Source organism: Emydura macquarii, unplaced genomic scaffold (genome assembly GCF_026122565.2).
Source record: "Emydura macquarii macquarii isolate MOO-44397 ecotype Brisbane River unplaced genomic scaffold, CSIRO-AGI_Emac_v2 contig_374, whole genome shotgun sequence".
Taxonomy (NCBI): Eukaryota; Metazoa; Chordata; order Testudines; family Chelidae; genus Emydura; species Emydura macquarii.
Window position 1 is genome coordinate 3,387,063 of NW_027130511.1, and position 27,592 is coordinate 3,414,654.

A 27,592-nucleotide genomic window follows, 5' to 3' on the forward strand; every position below is an offset into this window, starting at 1 on the left:
CTTTCAAACCATATTTCTGTATATGGAACAAATTAGTGTAATTATTAATCATCTGTATATAATGTTTAATGTTGGTATGGTTTCTTGTATAAAGAATGAAGACATACTCCCTGCTTCAAGGAACCTACATCTAAGTAGAAATTTGCAATCTAGGCATTGAAAGATTATTAACTGAAATGTCATATCACATTTTTAGATCCTGACTTCTGTATTTTTGAACTTTCTCCAATTTTGTCACTGCTGGTAAAGTCCTGAAGGATAAACTGTTTTATAGTATGTCTTTTATGCCAATCAGGAGAAATAAGGGGTACATCTTAAGAATAATGCATAAGGTTTTAGTAGTCTCTTGACATTCATTGACTTAAATGAAAGTCAGTCTTGGGGCTAAAAATCCATGCAATGTTTTTTGGAATTTAGAGAGAAGTGTCTTTTAACAGATATTATTTTATCTAGGATGTGAGCCATAAGGGGACATAATGTGTGGAAATTCATTGATAGTAAATTAAGATTATTTTATTAGTCAGAGAATTTGGAAAGCACTATCAGACAGTCTTATTTAAAGTGAGAACATAAGGAGATTTTATATTTTGCAGTCTTATCTAGGAACTTAGCAATAACTACTGATTTTATGTTAAAGGTGTTCAGATGTTATGCTAATAGGTGTCAGCTAGCATGTCTGCAAGATACTGAGATGTACTGAATTATTAAATTCTGTATTAAAATAATTTGATTCTATTTTCAGATTCCTGGGTGTTGTACATCTATTAAACAAAAGCTAAGCCATGTGGCCCAGCAGAAGGCGCCCCCCCCCACACCCCACTTCCATTTACAAACAGCCAGCCTCCATTTGCACAAAAGAGTCTGGACACAAAAAGTTAAATGGTTATGAGTTAAGTGACCTGAATGGGAAAAATATTCATAGTAATGAGGGACATTTTAATGAAGGGAGGATGCTGCTTCTGAGCAGATCTACTACTGGTCTGTTCCAGACTAAACGTAACAACCAACAAGGACAACCTATTTGCTTTTACACTATGTGAGATTACAAATTATCCTCCAGGCTCCCAGTATTGCTGTCCTATATTATTAAGGACTTTGATATATCAATAATGAGTAACCAGTTAGATCCTGACGTTTATAACACTTTTAGAAAGCTAGATAATGAAGTATAAAAATAACTTGGTGCAGTTTTTAAAAAATACACGTAAAACATGGCTGTTACTCTTTGTAGTGCCACACGGTAGTGCTTATATTAATCAAGTTTAGATAGCATAAATTTGCAATTATAAGAACAGCAGTATTAAAATCAAGATAGGACTTTATCTGAAACAAATTGCTTAATTTCCATTATTATTGTGTGATCAAATTATATCAAACATGGACAATTTGCTCAGAAAAATAAAATTTCCATTTTTCCCAGGACCTGTTTTAGGTAATGAATTTGTCATCTGTAATTATAGGAAGTACTAGGCTGAGGACTTCTGTAAGCTAAAACGGGATAGTAAGATATCTAAGAACTCAACTTGGTGTTCACAATGCTTGTGTTTAAAAAATTGGATGAAAACTCTTCAATTTTTGTTGCTTGTGTTTAAATATTTCTGGATCCAACTCAAATTGGTGCTAGGAAAACTTGCTTTGATGGATTGCTGTATTTAGGATAAAATTATCAGGATAATGAAATATTAATGAGTTTTTTTTTTTTTTTTTAAAAAGAGCACAACAAGTTTAACAAATAATTCATTAGATATGTGATCAGTTATAGCAATATTAATTAAGAATTCAAAATTCTCATTACAAAATATTATTTTAGCATTCCATTTGAAAAAGTTTGTAATAAGCTAATTTTTTTTCTGGAAGGCGATTTTGTTAAAAATAAAAATAATTAACTGTCAAAAGTGAACAAACCATTCTGCTAGATTTTCAGGTGTTGCTTTTTTACTTTTTTTTTTAAAATGTTGGAATATTTCCGCTAATGCTGATTTTCTGCTTCAGGGAAATAATGATGGAGGAAGGTTGAGATAGAGACAATGCCACTGCTAATAATTAGAAATCCATACTCTTACTGACCTGATTGTCTCACAAGAAAATATCTTGTACTTCCCATTTTGCTTCCCACTGTCATCTTCCTAGGAAGGCAGGAACAGTAACAGGAGACAAAAAGGCAAATACCCTGTATTTTTTTCTCTAGTGGGAGGGACATCAAGAAGCAAAAGGATGTGAAACTAACATAGTGACACAGCATTCTGGCAAGTCCATGGTCTGTGTTTATGTATTTATTTATTTATTTAAAAAGAAATACTCCTAGCTGCTAATCTGACCTGAGTATATGCCTTTTCCAGTTGGAGCTGGGCAAGTGTATTTGAAATGAGCAAAATTGCCCTCTAAAAAAGTGCGTATGATATGTATTTCTTCTTAATTATTAAAATGTCATTCTTGACACAATTTGAATTGTTGATCTATTGTACATTTAGTCCTTGGCAAGTGAACATAAATTGAGAGACATTGTCTAGTAAGATCCAAAATGGGGGACAAAAGAATGATGATAATACAAAAAGCTTAACATGAGGTGGGGTAATTACTTAAACAATGCTTTATTCTTCTTCGAGTGTTGGTCCCTATGTGGATTCCCGACATTGGTGCACATGTGTAGTCTCCATTGACACATGGTGTGGCCGAGGTGTTACGAGATCACGCAGGTTACGCCTCCCACACTTCCCTCTTACCGCCGTATAGCCAGAATCAGAACACTCTTCAACCTTTCCTGCTGCATAGCAAAAAAAAAAAAAAAAAAAAAGCATTCCAGTAAAATTGTAATAGTTAGTTGTTTTCTTAGTATGTTGCTAGTTTTAAAATAGTTTTAGAATAGTTTTAGACATTGTTAGTCAAGACAGAATTAACATCTTCCCTACGGGGGCGTCCTACCCGTTCAGGGGGACTATGCCAAAGCAAGTTGGATTTAAGAACTGTGTTACATGGCCAAGATTGTTCTCGGTAAGCGACAATCATCAGCACTGCCTTTATTGCTGTCGAGAAACTCATATTGTAGCCCATTGCTCTATCTGCTGCTCCTTCCAAGTTCAAACTCTTGAGGCACGAGAACTTAGACTGAGAAAACACATCATGGACCAGACTATGCGTCTGTGTTCACGCCAAAAGGTGGCACCAACAGACCTGCAGGAATGCCCACCTGCATTGACGGTGAGTGTGTCACCTGCCGGAAGAACCCCGGCGGTACCAGCGACACTGACCAAGTCCCATTGTGTGCACAAGAAGCACAACCATAAGCACAAGAGTGGATCCCCCAGAAAGACCACATCTAAACGCAGCGCTCCGTCCACGAGCCAGGAAGACCTGGGTGAGAAGTTATGCATGGAAACCACAACACTGGTGCAGAAAAGTCCAAGGCAGATTGCAAGACAAACCGGTGCCAACTGCCATATCTACTGCAGGACCGTTCGTGGAACCCAGGGCACCATCTGTTCTGCTGTGTCCGTTCACGGTATCATTTCTGATACCACGCACACCGGGACATTTATCGCCTCTGATGACAACAGCAGAGCTACTCTTACCCCTTGAAGGCTCCTTATGACAACATGTAGCAGCTGGTATTGCGCAACCACCAACCCCGGCTGACGAACCACTGCTCCTTTACCATCCCCCTCCGCCTCGTCCGACAGCACCACCCTTCCTGGAGCAATCAGAGTCTGAGTGGTCATCGGATCCCAGGCAAGCATTCTCACCGGAGCACATCCTATAGTCCACCGCAGTATTCGCTGCCCGAGGAATACTGGATGTCATACACACAGGGCCCTCTGACCCAAGGGGAGCAATGACCCTATTGGTATGGCTGAGACCCCTATTATGATTGGAGAGCGCTGCCTCCCTCTCCCCATTAAGGACCTGCATCAGAGTATATAGCCCCTCCATCTGTCTCTAATGACTCACAGAGCACTACTGCACCACCGGTACTTCTGGAACCATCAGAACAACCGTTCCCAACCAGTGCATTGTCTTTGGATGAAGCCCTCGTTTCCGCCATCGCTCTCTCCACTGGATGACCATGGCCATCATCAAGACCTCCTAAGGCGGATGGCAAGAGCTCTCAACATTCAGGCAGAGAATGTCGTGGATCTTCAGGATGAATTTCTGGATATTCTGCAACCAACAGTTCCTTCACGAATTGTTCTGCCAATTCATAACTCAATCCTCCAACCAGCCCAGGCAATCTGGCATGCACCAGTATCATGCACTCCAACACCCCAAGCGGGCAGAGAGATGTTACTTTGTCCCGGAAAAGGACACAGACTATCTCTTCTTGCATCCACAACCCAACTCATTCATAGTACAAGCTGCCCTTTAATGAGCAAGGCAACAACACCTTAGAGCCACAAGATCAGCAGCTAAGAAACTAGACCTGATCAGACAAAAGGTCTACTCTTACATAGATATACAGTTTCATATCGCCAACTACCCGACCATGCTGGCGAAATACGATTTCAAATCATGCAACAAGCTAGCAGAATTCCAAGCCTCTTTGCTGGAGGACAATCTGAGTTTAAAGCCCTCATAGAAGAATTCAAGCTAGTGGCTAAGATCTCTCTCCAGGCAGCGGTGAATGTCCTCATGCACGCTCCCTGGTCTCAGGAGTGGTACTCCAGGGAGATTCATGGCTCCAGACATCCAGCTTTCCTATAGAGGTGCAGACCACCTTAGAAGACTACCATTTGACAGCAACAGGTTATTCAGCAACAAAATGAATGAGAGCCTGCATTCGCGAAAGGACTCTAGAGCCACACTTAGATCACTAGGTCTCTACGTTCTGGACCTTACCCACTCTCACAACTGGCTGGCCTTTAGAATCTGATATCTTGCCCGACCTATTTACCAACCATATCCCCCAAGTCAACAGAAACAACTCTACCACTCCCAATGCTCCCAGAGGCCCAGATTTTCTGCCATCTCCACCTCGATCACCTCCAACTTCCAGCAAAGTCCCGCAACTTCTTATCAGAGAACCACAAAACTCACCTCCCACCTTCCCCAGCCTCCTCCATTACATTTGTAGGCCGTCTTGCTCTATTTGCCCACAACTGGAGCAAGATTACCATTGACCAATAGGTATTGACATCATATACCAGGGATACCTCACAGAATTCCATGCCTTTCCTCCCTCCCTCCTCTTCCCCCTTCCCCCTACAGATCGGTCTCAACTGAATCTCCTACGAAAGGAAACAAACACGCTCCTCATAAAAGGGTCCATAGAACAGGTCCCATGCCGTTGTCAGTGCCATGGCTTTTGCTCCCCCTATTTCCTTATACTAAAGAAAGGCGGGGACTTCCCCTCTATCCTAGATCTAAGGGTCTTAAACAGGTATATCTGCAAATTCTGTTTCCAGATGGCCACTCTTCAGCAAATTATCCCATCCCTCCACTGGGGGCCTAGTTCACTACTTTTAATATGAAGGATGCCTGCTTTCATGTGGACATTCACTTGGCCCACCGCAAATTTCTTTGATTCATGGTGGGACACTGTCATCACCGTTTCTAGGTCCTTCCTTTTGGCATAGCCACTACACCCTAGGTCTTCACAAAAGTTTTTGTGGTGGTCTCGGCCTGCATGAGACATCTGAGTCACTCTTTTTTCCTGTATCTAGACGATTAACTCTTGGTGACAGCATCACACAAATGCCTCCTCAGCACTATCCAAACGCTACAAATGCTCCTCGACAGTCAGGCATCTGTATCAATGAGGAAAAGTCCATCCTCGTCCCACCAAAGAGCTCACATTTATAGAGGCTCACCTGAACTCTCGTGTGGGCCAGGCCTTTCTGCTGAAAGATTGATTTGCCAGTCTCAATGTCTTTGTTACCTGCCTATAGTACTGCCCACGTATGCCGGTCCAATATTGTCTGGGTATATGACCCATAAAGGGACCACCTGAACAAATGAATTACCCTCCCCTCCCTTCCCCAGTGACAACTTCCTGGCATGGTGGCATGACCCGTCCAAAGTCATGGTGGGTACCCCCTTAGAGTCCCCATGCAAAAGCCATGGTTATCATGGACGCTTTGCTTGTCGGCTGGGGGTGCTCACTTCCGCGACCAACTGGCACAGAGAACCAAGAATGCATATCCACATCCTGGAACCCTGAGTGGTACAACGTGCCTATCAAGTGCTCCTTCCACTTGTCCACTCCAAACGTGCATCGTCTCTCAGACTATGATGGCTGTGGTATACATAAACAGACAGTGACGAGCCAGATCACCAATCCAATTCAGGGAGATGATCCGACTGTGGAATTGGTGCCTACAACACAATGTAATATTATATACAATCCACATACCAGGCACAGAGATCCCCCTGGCACATACACTAAGCTATTCCTTACACCTTTCTGCTCTTCCTACTCCTTCCTTAAGTCCTCCACAAAGCGAGAAGGGACCGGGCAGTCCTCATACTCATAGCCCTTTTCTGGCCCCACCAATATTGGTTTGCAGAGCTCCTTCACCTTTCTATCCGCCCTCCAATCAGTCTTCCCCTCCTTCCAGACTTCCTCACGCAAGAGAAGGGCCAAATCCTCTATCTCAGCCCACACAATCTGCATCTCACGGCCTGGTATTTAGATGGGGATCACGAATAGACATTGTGTGTTCCATGCCAGTACGTGATGCACTCACCTACAGCTGACATCCCACCACCAGAGCCTGCTATCAGGCCAAATGGCATCATTTTACAGAGTGGGCATCCAGCAGCCACCACTCAACCGACAGTGTGTCCATACCAACTATCCTTAATTACCTACTTCACTTCCACCGCTTGGACCTTGCCCACTCCTCCATTAGGGTACACTTGGCAGCAATCAGCACCTTCCTCCCACCAGTAGAGGGTTTCTCTGTCTTTAGTCACTCAACTACAGCGTCCCCCCCACCCACCCCTGTGAAACCCTGCCGCCGAAAAGGGGCAAACGGTGGCAGGGTTTCAGCGGAGGACATTGTTCCCCCCATGTAACCCCGCCGCCGCCGCAAGTCTGTCCCCCCCGCCGCGAAACCCCACCGCCGCTGAAAGTCCCCCCCCCTTTTTTTTCCCGAGTGGTACTCGGTTCAGGTACAGTCAGGTCAAGTGGTACTTGACCTGACTGTACCTGACTCAAGTGGTACTCGGGGAAAAAAGGTTGAGAACCGCTGCACTAGATTGCAAGCCACCATGTCCACCCTCCTTACAGACATCTCATGGCAAGATAATTGTAAAGCCGCAACATGGTCCTCTGTCCACACGTTCACTAAACCTTATGCCATAGCTAACACATCATCAATGGATGCAACAGTTGGCTGTGCAATCCTGCAAACTCTCACTTCTGCTGAGCCCTCGCTTTCACCTCCAAACTGAGTACTGCTCTCTATGCTACTCACATCTGAAATCCACATAGGGACCAATCCTTGAAGAAGAAAGGGAGGTTGCTTAATGTAACTGTTGGTTCTTTGAGAGGTGTGGTCCATATCTGGATTCCAGTCCCACCTACTGTCTCCTCTGCTGCGGGTTCTGTGTCTGTTGGTAAGAGGGAACTGAGGGGGCATTGATCCACGCAATCTCATAACATCTTGGACACATCACGTGGTGAACACACGACGTACATACTGGTAGACAGAGACTGTTTCAAACAGTTCCTGCTACAGCACACGGTGTGCATGCATACCCATGTGTGAAATCCAGAAAGGGACCACACCTCTTAAGAACCATCAATTACAATAAGTAACCTCTCTTTATTAAATAGATTTTTTTTGTTAGGAGCAAGTTTAATATAAAACCTAATTATTTTAAAGATTAATATAAAAATGTGGTAGTTTCATTTATTATATCTGCTTGAGTCTTCTTGCTAGTTGTTATGGCTTGTTAGAGTTCAGTTTAGATTATTGATCAATGAGATGTTAGTCGAGCTCAATTGTGTTTTATTAAGTAGAACTAGATCAGCATAATAAAGAGTTAATAACTTAATTAGTCCAGGGACACTGATTTGTAGCTTTGTGTCTGCTTTGAATTGGTTGTAATATAATGGGTTTTTATACATTAGTTGTTCACGTCTTTCTACATTTTGCATTTAGCTGCACACCTAGCATCATATATTTACCAGCAAATATCAGCTTTGCGGTTAACAGTCTAGACAGCTGCATATTAAGTCATAGATTCCATTATACTTCAAGCTGACAGCTTGACATACCTAAAAAGGATCATAATAGTTTTGCTATTTAACAACAAAACTTATTCTGATTGTGGATAGCTGCATAATGCTTCTTAACCAGTCATTTCATTGTGCCCTTTGCAGTTGTTCACATACTTACTGTTACAGTACAGGGCAATTAGACCTGTATTTTACTTCCATGGTCCAGCAATGGCATCCACTCTTAGACTTCTGGCTCCTTAGGAGTCACTTCTCTGGGGGGAGACACATGTCTATTTCCCTTCTGACCGGAGTATTTCCAGGTTGCACATTTCCTTGCCTATACTGTCAATTTCTCAGCAAGTCAGATTATCTAAGCAGGCCTGCTTTGCATTCTCCTCAGAGGCTATAAACAGCATAATTGCTCACAATTAAGTTACCATACAGTTCTTTGTAAGCATGCACATTTATTTTTAAATGAAAAGTATTACAGAGAAAACATTAGAAACAATAAGAGCATGCTGACAAGCTTTCCAGAGATTTTATCCCACCTCCAGCAAGGGTTCTGGCAGGTGATCAGTCCTTAACACCCTACACAAGTTATTCAAGTTCATAACACCTTGGCTCAGAACAAGCACCACCATGAATAGGTCAATTCCTACCAACCTTTCCCGTGAAGAGGACTAAGAGGACCATGTGTAAAGGCTGCATGCATTTCAGACTGTTTTGATAAGGCTGGTTTAAAATTAGATGGCCATATCAACGCTTATTCAATCCAAGGCATTCTGTCATGTTTCTATCTTAAATATATGCAAGATGGTTACATTGTTCTCCCTCCAAACAGTTACAAAACATTAGATTCAATTTCTGGGATTTGAGAGATGTGGATTCAGTTTCCAGCTTTGCTGTGATTCCCACTGTGACCTGGACAAGTCACTTATTTTCTTTGATCTTCACTCCTCATATGTAAAATGTGAATAATAGTATGTCCTTCCTCCCACTCTGTGTCTGGCTTTAGGTTCTAAACTTTTTGAGGTTGAGATTGTCTCTTATTGTGTGACTTCACAGTTTCTAGGGTCTTGATCTTGGTTGTTACCTCAAGATGATACTGTAATATAAATAATCAAGGGAGGAATCCTGCTTTGGGGTCCTTGGCCCTGCAGGACCTACTTCCAAAGCAGGGGAGCCCAAAAGCTTCTGCTTTCTGGAATTTTGTTTTTATACTGTTTTACACTTTTCGTTTGAGTTGGCCTTTTTTTTTTTTTTTTTTTTAATCTTACAGGGTACAGAAAGATTGCTCCTGAAGCTTTTTGGGCAGTATCTTCTAAGGCCCGGTCTACACTTACCTGGCGATTCAGCGGCAGTCGACGGGAGTTACGCAAGCTACTTTGCGTAGCTTGCGTAACTCCCGTCAACTGCTGTGCTTCCCTTCTGTGCACTGTCTTCACTGCACTGCGCCACTTGAGGGGATGATTTAACTAGGTCGAATTCTGGATTGATTGAGCGGGTCTTCACTGACTGCTTAATCGATCCAGATAGGTCGATCTGATGGCGGCAATTTTGCCGCCGTCAATATAGACATAGCCTAAAATGCTCGCCTCTCTAGTTGGGGTGTGGCTTTGATGGGGATAGGAGCAGTGGAAGCACTGCTGGGGCTGAGAGGGAGAGCTTTTAACTGGGACCCACTGAGGCAGTGTCCAGAGGCCCCTTCTCCTTTCTTTTCTCTCTTCTCCCTGCATCCCTTTTTGCTTTCATCATGTGGGGCCTGCTGCTTCCCTCTACTTCATTGCCTCCTTCTGTTCTCATGCCCAGTGTGTTACGTGCTAGATCTGAGACCTGGGCTTTGGGACTTGTCCCACCCACTGTTGCTGCCATTGGTTGGTGGAAACAGAGCTGGGGCTGAATTATTTGCTTCTGGTTTGGTGGTGAGGTGTAAGAGGAGGTTGCTATAGTTTGCTGCCATTTTGGACTTCCTGTTCACTCCAACCCTTCCCACCTTTAAATCTAGTTGCTGGATCTCTGGTGATGCCAGGGGGTAAACTGATCTTCATTTTTGGGGTTTCAGAAGAGATTTTTCCAGTAAGGCAAATTTGGCAAACTGCCATGTAGGTTTTCCCCCCTTCCATTCGGCATCGTAGAAGTTTGATTTTGTGGGCTTTAAATTACAATTGTTGCAATTTTGGCAGGTTCCGGAGAAGGTGGTGAATTAGAAAGGGTGCGGTTGAGGTCCTTGTAACCCAGTGAGCTGCCTGAGCGTTGGTTCTGGGCATGGCAATACATGGTGTATCCCTCTGTATCTTGTGCAGCTTGTGGCTTCTCACTTATCTCTCTCTTCTCCTGCATGGAAGAGTGGAGCAAGTCAGGACTCTGGTTTCAAGTGGGAGTCCCTTGGAAGGCCTGAGAGTGTAGCAAAGGCATGGCCTTCATACTCACCCTCATGTTTATAGCCCACTAAGCCCATTCATGCCTGTTGACAACCATTCTGCAAATCCCTGTGAGGTATTTTGGGATGATTAACTCAGTTAAGTAGTAGTTTTAAAGAAACTGCACTTAACCATATTATAATGTGTCTGTCTCACAGTTTCTATGCCCAAATCAATAGTGTGTTGCCGGTAGCTAGATTTCTTGGTGGAGAAGCCTAAAATCCCAAGAGAGCAAGAGATTCTTACTCTAGGCAAAGTAAAGAAAATGATATTTTCAGTTCCGTTCTAAATCTTTATGCTTATTTTCTGATTTGGTTATCTCAAATCTATAAAATCAAATAAAATGGTTTTTAATGATGCTTAACATAATTTCTTAAAATGAGAAGGGAGCGGGGAAAGAAAATCAAAAGGTCACTAAAAAGTCACCTAAAAAACCCAAACTTTATATCAGAAAGCTTTTCGTCTGAAAGTAGGAACAAAGCTGTAACAAATAATATCCATAAAGCATTTAAAAAGATGCAGTTCACTTGAGTTGAAAATGTCTCTTTAAAAAAAGTTTTTCACATTTAGTTGATTTGTCTGTAGCTTTTGCTTTATGCTAAAATAATAAAAATTGGTGTTCTTTTTAATCTTATTGTATGAGTTTAATATTTAAAGTAATTATAAAGATGACTAATATCTTTGTAAAAAAGCTTGAGGCACAAAACCAAGGGAGAGTTGTGTTCTTATGGTATCAGATGCTGTGATAATGACTTATTCATTTCTTGTCTACCAAGAATAACATTATAAAAGGGAAATAAGCAAAGTTTTAAAAAGTTTATTTGCTCATGCATAATTCCAGCAAAGTTTACAGCTAACTTGTCACAGCGATTTTAATTTGACAGCATATCTTCTTAAATGGCAAATAATTCTTTTTCTAGGTATTTGTTTTAATGCAGTCTTCTAATAGTACATAAAAAGAAATGAGATTTTACTTGGCCTAAAAAAGAGTGGAGAAATAAATATTTTAAAAAAATGCTGAAATCAGAATAAACTAAATGTGCAAATAGCATTTTAATCTTAACATACATTGTCAGAACATACTTTTATTTAAACAATTTAGGACTATCTAATTCCAAAGAGAACATTGAACTTCTTATAAGATTTTGTATAAAATGTGTGACATACTTTGTATAATGACTGTAGACTATAATTTTGAGTATATGATTCTGTGTGGGGGGGGGTGGGAGGGGAGGAATTGCTTTTTCTCATATACATATACTATTTATAGTGATACAGTGCATTGTGACAAATATATATTCCTGTGCGCAATTTAGATGTAGATTCATAGATTCCAAAGCCAGAAGAGACCACTGTGATCATCTTCTCTGATCTTTTTTATAATACAGACCATAGAAATTCCTCAAAATAATTCCTAGAGTAGCGTTTCTTAAACGGGGCCACCAGGGGCTTTTTGTGCAGCCACGACAGCCTCTTGGGTGGTGATGGGAGGGACAAAGCATCAGCCGCTCCCTCCCTTTTGTTCCTGAATGTGCCGCCTTTCCAGTGCCTCTGAAGATGGGTGGGACACAATGCTGCAGGAGCAAGGTGAGTTCTTGACCCACCTTGGGGGAGGAGTGGGGGGGCAGGCTCCAGTGGCAGGACTTCAAGAGCCTGGCCATGCGGTGCCGGGCTCCGTCCATGGGTGCTGACCCCTGCGCTCCAGATGAAGGTCTGCAGTTGCTGACCCCCCAGCTCCAGCCATGCGGCTCTGGCCTTCAGCCACAGGGCTTCAGCCTCAAGTCCCTGGGTCTGTCCAGGTGGCAGTGGGCATTGGCCCCCAGCTCTGGTCTCAGGGCCCAACTGTTGACCTGCTGCCCCAGTTGCATGGCATTGCGCTCCGACTGCAAGGCTTCAGCCACCAGCCGCATGAGAGAGGGCGCCAACCACAATCTCTGGTCCCGGGCTCCAGTTGCTGACCCTTAGCTGCGCAGTAGCAAGCACTGGTTCCAGCCATGCAGCACTGGGGAGCTGCCTGGCACCGGACACGATCCACAGTTCCAGCCACATGGCAGTGGGCTTCAACCTCTGGTTCCGTCATGCAGTTCCTGCCCCCGACTTCGGGCTCTGGCCATGAGCACTGATCCCCCCCAGCCTTGGCTGCATGGAAACGGATGCCAACCCCTGGCTCTGGCTGTGTGGTAGTGGAGCTCACCACCCACCCCCATCGTCCCTGGCTGCCTATCCCATCCCTGCATTCACCCCTTCTCACCAGCGCCCCTGGACCCCGCTGCCTTCCTGGCACTGCATCCATTTTGCCCCAGGCCCTTGCTGCTTCCCCTGACCCCGCATCTATCCCACCATTGCCCCCAGCTCCCGCTGCCGCCCCCTTCAACCTCTTCCCCCTTTCAGGGTTTAATGGGTCCTGGGGCTTCTGAGAAAAGTAATATTAAGAAACATGCATGTATCATTTTTCACAGCAGACTTACTAGCTAGATGGGGGGCTGTGAAAAGTGATACTTGTATATTTGTTAATATCACCTTTTACAGCTTCCCAGATCGCTACTAAGTGTCATGTGGAAAATGATATTAACAAACATACCAATATCACTTTTCACAGCATTATTTTATTGAGTTTGCAGGAAAAAACCCTCCATAAATAAATTACAATGGTCTGGAGGTGTATGTGTGCATATTTATTTGTTTTTCCTAAAGTTAATTAAGTATTTTAGGAAAAAGTGCAGTTCAGCCACCAGCAAGAGTTGGTGGCTGCACTCTGAGGCCACCAAAATTTTGTTTTGAGAACCGCTATCTGAGATCATATCTTTTAGAAATAACATCCAAACTTGATTGAAAAATTGTCAGTGAAGGAGAATTCACCACAACCCTTGCTAAATTATTCCAATGTTTAATTAAATGCAGTATTAAAAACGTATGCCTTATTTTCAGTATGATTTTGTCTAGCTTCAACTTCAAGCCATTGGATTGTGTTGTACCTTTTTCTGTTAAATTGAAGTCTATTATTAAGTATTTTTTCCCTATGTATATACTTTTAGACTGCAATCAAGTCATCCCTTAACCTTCTGTTTGTTAAGCTAAATAGACGGAGCTCTTTGATTCTATCACATGTTTTCTAATCCTTTAATCATTCTTGTGGCTGTTTTCTGAACTCTGTCTAATTTATCAACATCCTTCCTGAATTTTGGGAACCAGAATGGCATGGTATTCCAGTGCCAAAATACAGAGGGAAAATAACTTCTCTACTCCTGTTTTGAGATTCCCCTGTTTATACATCCCAGGATCGCATTAGCTGTTTTGGCCCAGAGTCGGAGTGCAAGCTCATGTTCAGCTGATTATCCACCATGACCCCAAATCTTTTTCAGAGTCACTGCTACCCTGGGTAGAGTCCCCCATCATATAATTATGGCCTACATTCTTTGTCCTAAATGTATATATTTACATTTAGTCATATTAAAATGCATATTGTTTGCTTGTGCTCAGTTTACCAAGCAGTCCTGATAGCTCTGAATCAGCGACCTGTCCTCCATTATTTACCATTTCCCCAAACTTTGTGTCATCTGCAAACTTTATCAGTGATACTATATTTTCTTCCAGGTCATTGATAAAAATATTAAATAGTGTACGGCCGAGAACCGATCCCTGTAGAACCCCACTGGAAACACACCTGCTTGATGATGATTCCCCATTTACAATTACATTTTGAGATCTGACAGTGAGCCAATTTTTAATCCATTTAATGTGTGCCATCTTAATTTTATATCTTTTGAGTGTTTTAATCAAAATGTTGTATGGTAGCAAGACAAATACTTTACAGAAGTCTAAGAATATTACATCAATACTGTTACCTTTATCAACCAAACTTATAATCTCATGAAAAAAGATGTCAAACTAGTTTGATAGGTTCTATTTTCCATAAATCCATGTTGGTTTGCATTATTTACATGACATCCTTCAGTTCTTTATTAATCGAGTCCAGTAGCAGTTGCTCTTTTGTCTTGTCTGAGATTGATGTCAGACTGACAGGGCTATAATTATCTGAGTCATCCTGTTTACCTTTTTAAAAATTGGTACAACAGTACTGGTCTTCCAGTCTTCTGGAACTTCCCCAGTGCTCCAAGACTTATTGAAATCAGCATTCAGCCAGCTCTTTTAAAACTCTTGGATGCAAGTTACCTAAACCTGATGATTTAAAAATGTCTGACTTCAGTAGTTTCTGTTTAACTTCCTCCTGAGACAACAATGGAATGGAGAGGGTGTTGTCATCACCATATGATGAGTGTGTACTATCTGTTTTTCCCCCAAATACAGAACAGAAATATATCATGAACACTTACGCTGTTTCTGCATTATTATTGATAATTCTACCATTTCCATCTAGTAATGAACCAATATGATTATTGGGATTCTTTTTTAGTTTCTAATATATTTAAGAACCTCCTTGTTATTGTCCTTAACTCTGCTAACCACAGAGTTTTCCTTATGTTCCTTTTACTTTCCTCATTAGTTTTCAACATAACAGTGTTTAGCTCACTGGGTTACCTTTAGTCCATGCATTATGCTTTTCCAGAGCGATGGGTAAACATCTTCCCCATAAAAAGACAAAAAGTGGGGGAATGTAGTAAGAAGTGAGAGCTTAAGGCCTGCAAACAGGCTAAGGCTTAAGGCCTAAGTGAAAAAAGCCAAGTTAACAGGAGTATAAGTGGAAAAAATCAAGTTAACAGAAACCAGCCTGCAAACTTACGACCTAACTGAAACTGGCACAGAGAAAATGCTGATACTGCAAGCATACATACACATTTCCAAAATATTACTATATTATAACATTACTAAAAATACACAGCAAGTGCAGAAGGCACCAAAACATCCTGACACCAAAGAGATAACTGACTCCCTGAAATGACACTTTGATGAATAGAAATGTCTAATAAGGTGATAAATGGAATTGTTTTGCCCAAATCATCCAATTAACGGTAAAAGGTGGTATTAGACTACGTCAAGAGGGTGGCAACTACCTACGTAGAAGGGGGCAGAACAAAGTTGCTTGTAACTTGTATAAAAGAAGGTGTCAGAAGGAACGACTTTGTCCAGCCTAGGGGATAATGGAAAGTCCCGCCGTTAAGTTGTGCCGAGTCCATTGTAACGGAGCACTCATATTTGAAGTGTACCGGTAGCTATTCTATAGGTCGCTTCTCATTGTGCTTCAACTGCAATAAACCTGCCCGGGTGCCTTCGTTGCTCAGCTAATCTGTGGTCATGTCGATTCATATGATTATGAGTGCCGTCTTGGTTACCTGCGCAGAGCTGGGACAGCACCTATATGGGGACACATGCACGCAACCTACACTGACAATACCAACACCGGTAATAACACCGACGACATTCATTACTATCAACTTTACCTTTCTTCAGGATGAATTGATTTAAATCACCAAGAGAAAATCATTGATTTAAATCAAGTTTCTTACCGATACTTCTTCACATATTTCTTAAACAATGGTGCAAATCTGATCACTAAAACATGTTAATTTACAACTCAATACAGAATTTTACAACATCTAGGAGGGTATATGTTGTGTAATTTTTTAGATAACTTGATTTTTATTAATTTAGGAAATAGTACATAATACTCATTATTTGTATTAAGTTGCAGCTTCAGTACATTAGAAATGGTAAGAACTAAATCACACACACCAACCCAATAGCACTTATATTTTATTAAACATTTATGTAACATTTAAGATTTAGTTTCACATTTGCAATTGCAGCAGTCTCCTGAGTTGCCAGCTGATGGCTGTCCTTAAACTTTTTTTTTTTTTTTAATTTTCAAATTTTATTAACTCTAACAGACAAGTCATCACAACACTAAATGTATGCTGTCCTTAAAACTTCTACAACTAGCTCTCATCTTCCACACTCCCACTGTCATTTTTATTCATAGACTGAAACAGAAATATGAATTTTCTTGCTTTTTCAACTCCCAGTCGATTTCTTAGCTTTGAGTGAATAATACCAAACAATGAAAATATTCTCTCTCTGCCTGCAGAGGAAGCTACTGCTGTGAAAAGTTGGCTTAGCAACTGAAGGAACTCTGTTTCAAGGTGCCTGGCTAATGATTTCCACCAATTCAGGGAAGTGATTGTGGTCAAAACATCATCAGTAAACATGTACTGTTTAAATGGTTCCGCTCCAGCCCTGAAATTTATTATGACTGGCATAACTGAGGAGTGATTTTGAGATGCTCATGCCTTGGCAGCAGCATCTTCTTCAGAAGCTGGGCATCTATCTTTGTATCTGGGGTCGAGAATGTTTGCAAGAAAATGAGGTGGAGTTAGTGCTTGATCCATTCGCTTATTTATTGCCTGCAGTTTAACTTTCTGGTGAGGTATTTCTTTCTTCAATGTCTCTTGAAATGTCTTCCAAATTTTGACAGCATCAGCAATGCAGCAACAATTTCTCTGAAGTTTGTTTAAGGCTATGGATATAGGCTTCAGTATACTGAGCATATCCTCTACATTCCTCTTTAATCCAATGTTAGATATTTTGGATGAGATACTTCCATCTATTTTATCATGATTGTCTTCACAAAGTTTTAGAATAGGCCAGGTCTTAATAAATTGTTCTTAAAGGAGAATTAATTTGTATCCTCCTGCTCTCTTCAGTGAAGCTGAAGCAAAATGGTTGTTATGGAAGTATTTTGCAACTTCAATAACATTTTCTTTTATTTTTGGAGAAGACTTACTTAAGTCTATGGCTAAAAGATGCATTAAACGGGAACAGTACAGCCATATGTTATTAAGGAGCATCCTTCCATTTCTTCTTCTTCTAAGTATCTTCTCATTTTTGCCATGTTTGCAGCATTGTGTGTGAGAAAACTGCGCATAAGACAGTTGAATTTTTGTTCATAGTTTATTACAGCTTTCACTGCCACTTCTTTTAAATATTCTGTTGTGTGGGCATTTCCCGATGTATCTATTGTTTCTGAAAGATATGCAACCTCATCTTCACACAGGCACATATTACTGGATCATTGTGTACATTGCTCCACCTATCGAGGCTTAAACTGGCAAATTTCCCCTTAGTATTTCTTGCATAATGTTCAAGTTCCTTCTCATACACTGTATCTAGCAACCTTCCACCAATGTCTGCTCTACCAGGTGGAGTGTACCCTGGTCGTAAGGACTCAACCATGTCAATGAAGTGTTTGTTGTTAAAAATGCGAAAAGGAGAATTTGTGGCATAAATGAACCGAGCAGTCTTTTCATCTATGGTGTCTTGTTGGTATTTGCTGGTCCTTACTACAAACCCATCCATGGTGGTGGTTTTACTGGATGGTTGAAATGTTTGACTTGCTACTGATACTTTGTTGTCTGCAATACGTTTAGTTGCAGCACTGTTGCTAAAAGTACCAATGGATGACTCTGAAGTTGTTGCAGATAGACAGTCACATTCAAAGTCTCTTATGCTTAAATAGAATTCTGAAACAAAATTAAAAAATGGCAACTGGCAACTTTAGGTTTCTCTTATGCCCAGGAGCCTTGACAGTTTTTCTGTGGCAAAAGTGTAGGGGAATATAGGAAGCTGTGTTTACTGAATAATGTCTTCCCTTTTTCTTTCCAGTCACTCCACTCTTCCTTTCTACTCTGCCTTTCTCCTTTGTCTCTGTCTTTAAGACAGTGTCTTAACTAACTCCTGTGCCTTGCTTGGCCCAGCTGCACCACCACATAAGCACAGAACAACAATAATCCTATCCAGCCCATGTTTTTCTTTGCACATGTGACTTTAGTCTGTTGAGAAACAGAAATTGAAAGCCCAGAACTTTCAAGAAGCAAGAGCTAGTAGTTAAGATGGACAGACTAGAGCCATTAATTCATTTTTATGAAACTGTAAGTGTAGGTTTAGCATGTTTGTGATGAGATTTAATTGTAACTGTTATTTTTTTAAACGAGAGAGAAATGTGTTGTTTTATTGATTTAAAAAAATAAATAAAATCGGATTTAAATAAAAAAAATCCAATTTTTTAAAATCATTTATTTTTATCCACCTTACCTTTCTTCCATTTGTTATATACACCTTTAAAATTTATTATAGCTGCTTTCACTTCCCTTCTAGTCCAGGTCAGTTTTTGTTAACTAGTATGGCCTTATTTCTAAATTGTGTGATTCTGGCTTTTTTGGGCATCTAGTTGTGACATTCTCCTCTGCAATCTGGACTGGTGTATTGCTGGGTCATCCCAATCCCTTACTCTTGGAGCCCGGCATACACTGCTCCACTGTGAACCCCCACTCCTGGATCAGCTCACGCATAGCATATAGCTTGCCCCAACAGCCACTCTTGAGATTATGTACTGGTATGGCCCAACTCAACACCTCCAGTCCCCAGATGCAACCCTAGGAACTGTTGTCTTACAATGTTCAGTACTGCCCATTGCAAGCTCTTGTGTTCGTCAGTTTATCAAAGAAATTGATATGCAACAGCCTTGTCGCTGCAAATGGAGTCCCTAACGCACTTTAAATCAAATACACTGCTTTAAATAAAACAAACAAATGTATTAAGTACAGAAAGATGTTAAGTGATTATGAATCCGAGGAAAATGTCAGATTTGATCAAGATGAAACAAAAAGCAAATCGCGTACTAAGCTAAGCTTAACACTTTCAGCAACCTTACAAACTTAAATGATTCTCACCACCGGCTGCCTGGATTCCTTCAACCAGGCCCTCCCCCTATGATCAACACTTATTTGTTGGTGTTTGTAGATGGAGGTGGAAGAGAGAGAGATTGCAAAATCTCTCTCCTTTTTAACATGCTCATTTGCTCCTCTCTGGGACTTCGCTCCCCCTTTCAGGTTCAGGTGGCAAACAGTGTCTGTACTTGGTTCCCTTCATGCCCTGAGTCACTGTGGTTCTTTGTGGATTTGTTTCTGGCATGCTGAGCTATTGTTGTGCTATACAAGTCCTAATGAGGTGCGAACTGCCCTTCAGTTCTGTAGAGTTTTGCCTAGATCTGTCTTAAGCCATGAGACACATAGTTGGGAATATTACATAGTGAAGCCTCATAACCATACACATGACATTGCAACAAACATATTACTATAACAATAATGTTCAGTATGCCATGATCATACCAAAAACATAGGACATGACATACTTTGCATTAAACAATACACGAATACGCTAGAAGGGTGAACTGAATGATGCACCATCACACCATAATGGTGTACATGGGGATGCAGTGTGTCATACTAGTAAAGTGTTCTTAAGTGATTCCTAATTATTTACGTATTTCTGATAAAATTCTTCCCTCTAGGTGGGTTGGCTCATAATTTTCAGCGCTGTGAAATTAGCCCTATTAAAGCACCAAGTATCTATATTGTTGGTCTGGACTTTATTTTGTTTGCATGTTATAAATGTGATCAAGCTGTGATGACTTGTACCTGATCTACCATTATTTTCTATTTCTGTGGTCAGTTCCTCTTTATCTGTTAGGGCAAGGTTTAATTAAGATTTCTCCCATGTTGGCTGCAATTCTTCTCGAGTTAGGAAATTATCATCTGTAATGTTTAAAAATTCCAAAGATGTTTTAGCATTGGCAGCATGAGGCCTCCAAAGTATGTCAGTCATATCGAAGTCCCCCATGATCACACAACTTCTTTTCCTACACATTATAGATAGGTATATCTGGAGCTGGTTATTCTGTTCCCTAGTGTGATTTGGTGCTCAGTAGCAGACACCAACTAATACCCCATCCTGTGCTTAATCTGTTACGACATTAATCTGAAAGCATTCAAGATTATTTTTTTCTGATTTATCAGTGACTTGGAAACAGGTAATGCCATTTTTGATGCAGAGTGCTGCTTCCCCTCCCCTTTCGTCCCTTCAGTCCTTCCTAAAGAGGTTATAACCACTGATTTTTAACATTCCAGTAATGCGAATCATCCCCCCCAGTTTTCAGTATTACCAACTAGATCAAATTTATGCTTATAAATGAGCAATTTCAGTTCCTCTTGTTTGTTACTCCAGGCTTCTAGCATTGGTGTAAAGTCAATTTAAGAATTCCTTCTCTTCATATCCTTTTGGTTCCCTGATTAATTTTGTTCTCAACATCTTGATTTTGTGCTGAGTGCTCATATCTTCCTTCTTTTACCATCTTCTTTTGATATTAGTTTAACTCTCCTGTCTATGCTAGCCAGCCTGTCCCCAGGAAATTGATCCCCCTTCTACTGATATGGAGGCCATTCAAACTACACAGTCATCTTTACCCATAGAAGGTAAACCAGTGTTGCACAATTCCAAAATCGTCCATCCTATGCCACTTACCTAGTCAGCAGTTTATTTCCAGTATCTTCCGCCTTCCTTTGCTTGGGGGACAGGAAGGAAAGCTGAGACCACTGCTTGCACATTCTTATTCTTATTCATGCTTCCAAGTTCCCTTAGCAAGGCACTGATCAAGGTTAGAAGGGCTTACGCTGGTGCCTACAGCCTGGTTACACAGCTCCTATGTATTTGTCTGTTTGTAATGGAAATGATTTAGAAGGAAATCCTTCTTCCACCAAGTTGAGTGGCCATGGAGGAGCTCTAGCAGTCATATGAAAACTTCAGGACTATATTAACTCTCTCGGCTGTTTTGGGTGGGCGATGTGTAGGGAATGTCTTGTGGATCATAATTGTTGCGTCTCCACTGGTCTTTCTGTGCATTAGGATACAGGCCATCTCTGTAGAGGTTTGCTGTGGTGTGCACTCTGGAAACCTTGCATCTAGTGTCTGACACACCTCAGTGGAAATGCATTGGTTTTGTTGTAGTCAGAGCTCTCCACATTAGAAACAGAGCAGGACTTTTCCCCAAGAGCTGCCATGGATTGCAAATGCTATGGTGGCATAGGTACATTTTATCTTTGAAAATCTTGCCATCTTTGGTAGCATCAGAGAAGGTTGAACCCATGGCAGAAATACTAGAATAAGATAATGTGCTGTCTAGGTTGGAGGAAAAGGGATAGAAGGGTGGAATAGCTTTTTAAAAAAATATTAAGTGGACATTGATTTAAAATACCTATATTCCCTTAACTATTTGTTTAAAAAATCTCATCAATTTTATATCATAGCAATATTTAGAAAAGGATTTCAGCATTAATAATTCTAACATTTGAAGTGGAAAAGAGTTCTTTGTATCAGTAATACATTTCAGCCAGCGTATCATTGTGATCACCACAGGCTGAAGGTCGGTGGCAAATCACATTCAATATTACCAATCTTGATCTCTACATAGTCCGTCATGTATTATTTCTTATGTGAAACTTTATAAACAAGTATGCTGGACTTCAGGAAGGTGGATTTCAACCAGCTTAGAGAAATAGTAGGCAAGGTCCCATGGAAAGACCAATTAAGGAAGAAAAGAAGTTGAAGGGGGCTGGCAGTTCCTAAAAGATATAATACTAGATACTCAACATCAAGCTATTCCCACACAGAGACAAGATAAGAAAAGCCACAGGAAACCAATGTAGTCACACAAGGAGCTTTTTAGTATCTAAAAACTAAAAGGGATACAGAGATGTAATGGAAGGAGGGGCACGTCACCAAGAATATATACACAGGGAATAGCATGAGCATGTAGAGATAAAGTCAGGAAAGCCAAGGCAAAGAATGAGTTACAGCTGGCAAGAAATGTTAAGGACAACAAGAAGGGGTTCTTCAAATATATCAGACCAAAAAAAAAAAAAGATCAAAGAGTGTGGGACCACTGCTCAAGAGAAGGTGAGCTGGTAACGGAAGATGATAGGAAGACAGAGCTGTTTAATGTGTACTTTGCTTCAGTCTTCTCAGAAACAGTAACGTGACCAGACGACTAGTGAAGTTACCATAGACAGTAAAGGGGAAGGGTTGCAGATCAGAATAAGGAAAGAATATGTCAAAGGTCTTTTGACCGATTTGAATGAATTCAAATCAGTGGGGCCAGATGTTGTTCACACAAGGGTGCTGAAGAAATCTTGGAGCCACAGGCAAAAAAATTATAAACTCAAGGATGACAGGAGAGGTCCTAGAAGACTGGAGAAGGGCTAACAAAATACCTATCTTTAAAAAGGGGAAAAAGGATGAACCCGGGAACTATAAACCAGTCAGCCTGACTTCAGTGCCTGGGAAGCCAGTAGAGCAATGTATAAAACACTCAATTTGCAAATACTTGGGGGATGAAGGGGTAACCACTAGCAGCCAGCATGGATTTACCAAGAAAAAAATCATGCCAAACCAGTTTAATTTCCTTCTTTGATAGGGTAACTGATTTGGTGGATAGGTGGAATGTGGGGGACATAACATACCTGGACTTCAGCAAGGCTTTTGACACGTCTACATGACATTCTGATAAGTAAGCTGGAGAAATGTCGGCTTGGCAAAACTACCATTAAGTGGATACATAATTGGTTAAACAACTGCAAATAAAGTATAACTATTAGTGGAATGATGTTGGATTGGAGTGAAGTCTATTCTATTTTGGGATCTATTCTGAATGTGGTGGTGTTTAACATCTTTATTAATTACCTGGATGTAGATATAAAGAGCATACTGATCAAGTTTGCAAATGATACAAAACTAGGGGGAATTACCAATGCCTTTGAGGATAGAGCTAAAATTCAGAGGGATTTTGACAAATTGGAGAAATGGGCTATAGACGACAAAATGAATTCAATAAAATTCAATAAAAACAACTGTAAGAGAATACACTTAGGAAGAAAAACCAAATGCACAAATACGGAATGGGGGATAACTGGCTTGGCAGCAACACTGCTGGGCAACTCCTCTCCCCCAGCAAGTCCTCCAGCAACTGTTCCCCACTGGACAACTCCTCCTCCCCAGCCTTGAGCAGGGAACCATTGCTCGAGAGGCAAGGATGATACCTGCAAATACATGCAAATGCACATAGTGCCAAACCTCAGTGGTGGACTGGCAGTGGATGGGGCCATGCACATTCTGGCCAGCTCCAGTACTGGCCATATGGGGGCCTATTTTCCCACAGATCCCTGAGTAGGGCCCCTTCCATGTCTGAGCAAAGATGAGATCTTGGTTGGCACTGGGATTGCTGGCTAGAGCACCCTTACTGGAACCAATGGATCTCCGTGGATGGAGGTAGCAAGGGAGACACTCCCAATACCCTCCCCACCTAAACTATACTCTTTTTTCCTGGAAGAAGCAGTCACAGGGGCTCTGACATCAGCTCTTGATGACTATTAAGCTTTCCAGAAGTTGCTATCAAGGATATTTGACACATTGGATATCTAAACAATGGTGTTTCATGAAAACATCCATAAATTGTTGACATCCTCAGCTCTTCTGCCCACAAGAATTGCCCTTCCAATCAAAGATGGGATTCTGAACCCAGAGAAGGGTTTGTGGCACTCCTTGGCGTTGCTCCCCCCACCCACAAAGTTGGTGGAAAAACACTATCAAGTCCTACCCAAGTGGTTTGAGCACTTATGTATCCATCTGACACCAGGGTTTGCTTATTCTCTTTGTGGTTCAGGAGAAGACCAGAGTCACCAAGGAGATTCTGAAAGAGAAGAACACCAAGAAGCTGGACCTCTTTGGCCAGAAAACCTGCTCTTCAGCATCCCTTCAATTCCATGTCATGAGCTACCAAGCACTATCACTGAAATAGCTACCCCTTTCTGATATGGAGGGTGACCTCCCCTCCCCCATCTTGGCTCTTGCAGGAAAATAGGGAAGAATTGAGAGATGCAGTCAAGGAAGGGCAAATGATAGCCAAGATGCCGTTACAAGCGGCATTGGATGAATCTAGTATAGCTGCTTGATCTCTGGCTGCGGCAGTCACAATGTGCCAAGCCTCCTGACTTCAGGCATCTGGAATACCGAGGGAAGTCCAGGTGACAATTAAGAGCTTACCCTTTGAGGCTATGGACTTATTTAGTGCACAAACAAATGAGGCGTTTTATTACCTCAAGAATTCCAGAGTGACTCTGAGATCCTTGGGCATTTATATCCTGGCACTGCAAGTCCTTCCAATATTAGCTACGTCAGATGGAAGATGCCATTTCTCTCTCTCAGTCACCAGCCTGAGTATCCACCCAGAAAGCGACCTTGGTATTACGAGGGTGCCCATCAAACTCCCTCTGAGTGGCAGTAAGTTTGATGATATGGTTGATGGCTATGCCAAAACTGTCTTGGAGCTGACTTTCAGAAACAGCCTCACCTCCTCCTACTAGGCCTGGGTGCATATTTTGGCTGATAAATGGGTTTATCAGCCAAATGGACATTGTTTCCCATGGCTACACCATTCAGTTCACTTTCCTATTCTCTACCTATCTGTGATGAATACGGGCACTATGTGTACAACTTATGAAATTTGGTTCATATTGTGAAGTTGTTATGAAAAATTGCTCTATCGTAAGTACCTACATGTATGTGGATCCACCATTGCTGTCAGGTCATGTAGCAGGCACACTCCAGAGAGGGACAATAGTGAATGCTTAATATTAACAATGGTACTTAGACCTCACTCCTGGAGCCCATCTTGCACTTGCTTCGCAGTGTGAACCCCCCACTCCTGGGTCAGCTCTTGCGGAGCCTCCTGCAAGCAAACAGCCCTTAATTTAGTGAATGAGTGCTTCTAGCCAGCCACTCGTGAGATTATGCAATAGAATGACCCCAGCAAACATGCCTAGTCCCAGATGCAACCTTAGGAATTCCATCATGCAGTGTTCAGTGCTGCCCACTGAACCTAGCAAGCTCATATTAGTTCATCAATTTATCAAAGAAATTGATATGCACTAGCTTTGTTACTTTAAATGAAGTCTCTACACACAGTCAAACCACATGCACTGCTTTAGATAAAACAAACAAATAAGTTTAAGTACAGAAACATTTTAAGTGATTATAAGACAGAGAACTATAAATCAGATTAGATCAGGATGAAATAAAAGCAAATTGCATTCTAAACTAAGCTTAACACTTTCAGTAACTTACAAAGTCAGATAATGCTCACCACAGGATGGCTGACCTCCTTCAGCCAGGTCCTCTCCCTGTGGACAATCCTTCAGTTGCTTGATGCTGTTTTGTAGATGGAAGTGGAAGAGAGAGGGAGCTGCCAAAATGCCCCATTTTTAACATGTTCCTTTGTGCCCCCACTCCCTCTTTAGAATCAGGTGACAGTGTCCATGCTTGGGTCACTCCATGTCCTGAGTTACATGTGCATCCCCTTATCGATGCTTAGGCTAATCTTTTATTCTCTGAAGAACTGGGTTGTTTTATGCATTCCTTAGTGAGGCGTGAACTACCTCTCTGCTTTTGGAGGATTTGGCTTAGATCTGCCTCAAGCCCCGAGACACACGTTTGGGGATATTACATAGCAGAGCTTCATAACCATACATATAACATTGTAACAAACATACTACTATAACAATAATGTTCAGTATGTCATGACTATTCCAAAAATACCTTACATGACATACTTTGCATTATACAATATACAGTTACACTATAAGGGTGAACATGAATGATACACAGTTACACCATAAGAGTGTACATAGGGGTTCATTGTGACACACTCAGATGTTATGTGAAAAAACTGCTGCATCTTTAGAAAATCAGTTTTAGCTTAATTCCTTCCTGAAGGGTGCAGGGAAGGTAGGAGCAGTAGAACTTACTCAAAAGACAGAACAAAGGAAGCCGAGGAGTTAAATAGTGAACCAGAGAGGGAGTCAGACAGGAAGAGAAAGTGTGGGGTGAGAAAGAGCAAGGTCACAGAAGCTGGGGAAGGCCATTTTTTTCAATCCATGAGGCAAGAGCAACTTAGCATGTAGTACCTCATAAGGCAGGGACAGCCTGCCTGCCAGTGTCCCTTCCTGAACACCAAGGGTGTCCCAAATACTCATGAGGAAAGGGTGAGCTACTGAGGGACATTGCGGTTTAAATGTTTTGTGTGCTCTGTACTCTCTTATGCTTTAAATGATAAGTAAGAGCAAATGTCTTAGACTGTGAAAAATGTGTGATGGGTTAACTGCTTCATTATTAGTGTGTGCCTCTGAAATTGTTGGATGGTAAATCAGAAGCGTCACATCTTTTACAGGAGAGTTCTGGAAGAGCATGTATTTTAAGTATGGGGGAATGAGTCACCTTATGTCCAGGAGGTATGCAGCTGGACAGTGGGTTCCCACTCTCAGACGGGGGTGCCAGGTAGAAGTTTTGAAACCCGAGTATGCTTATGCCATGATTAGGAGAGTGGTTCAACTCCATGCAGGCTTTGTAAGCTTAAAGCACCAGTGGATATCCAGGGACACAAAAGCTTGGATTCCTCTCACAGTAGTCCATTGGATGGATGCAAGGGGAACACCCAGCTGGGTGTGTGATACCATCTCCTTCCATGTCCCGCTTCACAGACCCTTCTCACAAGAGCCTTTTGTAAAGAGAAGTGTCCTTGTTACTTCATATAGAAGTCATAGAAGAGGTTCCACAGAATTGTAAGAAGAGGTTTCTGCACCTGATATTTTATCATTTCAAAGTAGAAAGGAGCGTTTGTCCTATCCTAGATATTTGGTGATGAAACAAATACATGTGCCATCTCAGATTCAGGAGATTAATCGCTGGAAAGAGCACTTTGCTAATTTGTTGAACCAAACTGGAAATGTTCATTCCAATGCATCACAACAGCTAAAACAACTGCCACTACAGAAGGAAATGAGTTTGCTAATAAGGGTGGAAGAACTTGATAAAGCAATTAAAACAACTAGATGCAGGAAAGTTCTGGGCCTAGATGGGATTCCTCCTGAAGTGTTCAGTTATGGTGGCAGTAAGTTTAAAACAGCACTTCTGACCTTCTGTAACACATGCTTGGAAAAGCAAGAGCTCCCTCAGGATTTCAAAGATGCTCTTGTTATTATTTACAAAACAAAAGGTGAAAGGGCTGTCTGCGATAATCCTCTTGATATAGCTCTGTTATCAGTTGCCAGAAAGATCCTGGATAAAATTTTTTTAAGCAGATTAAAAATATATCATAAAGTGTTCTTTGTGGTTT

At 41.4% G+C, this 27,592-nt stretch overlaps 1 protein-coding gene across 4 annotated transcripts in view; it reads left to right on the forward strand.

Annotated features, from left to right (window-relative positions):
• CEP128 (centrosomal protein 128) overlaps positions 1 to 27,592 on the forward strand; it is a 400,917-nt gene that overhangs the window by 53,593 nt on the left and 319,732 nt on the right. The gene's annotated exons all lie outside the window — the stretch shown is intronic.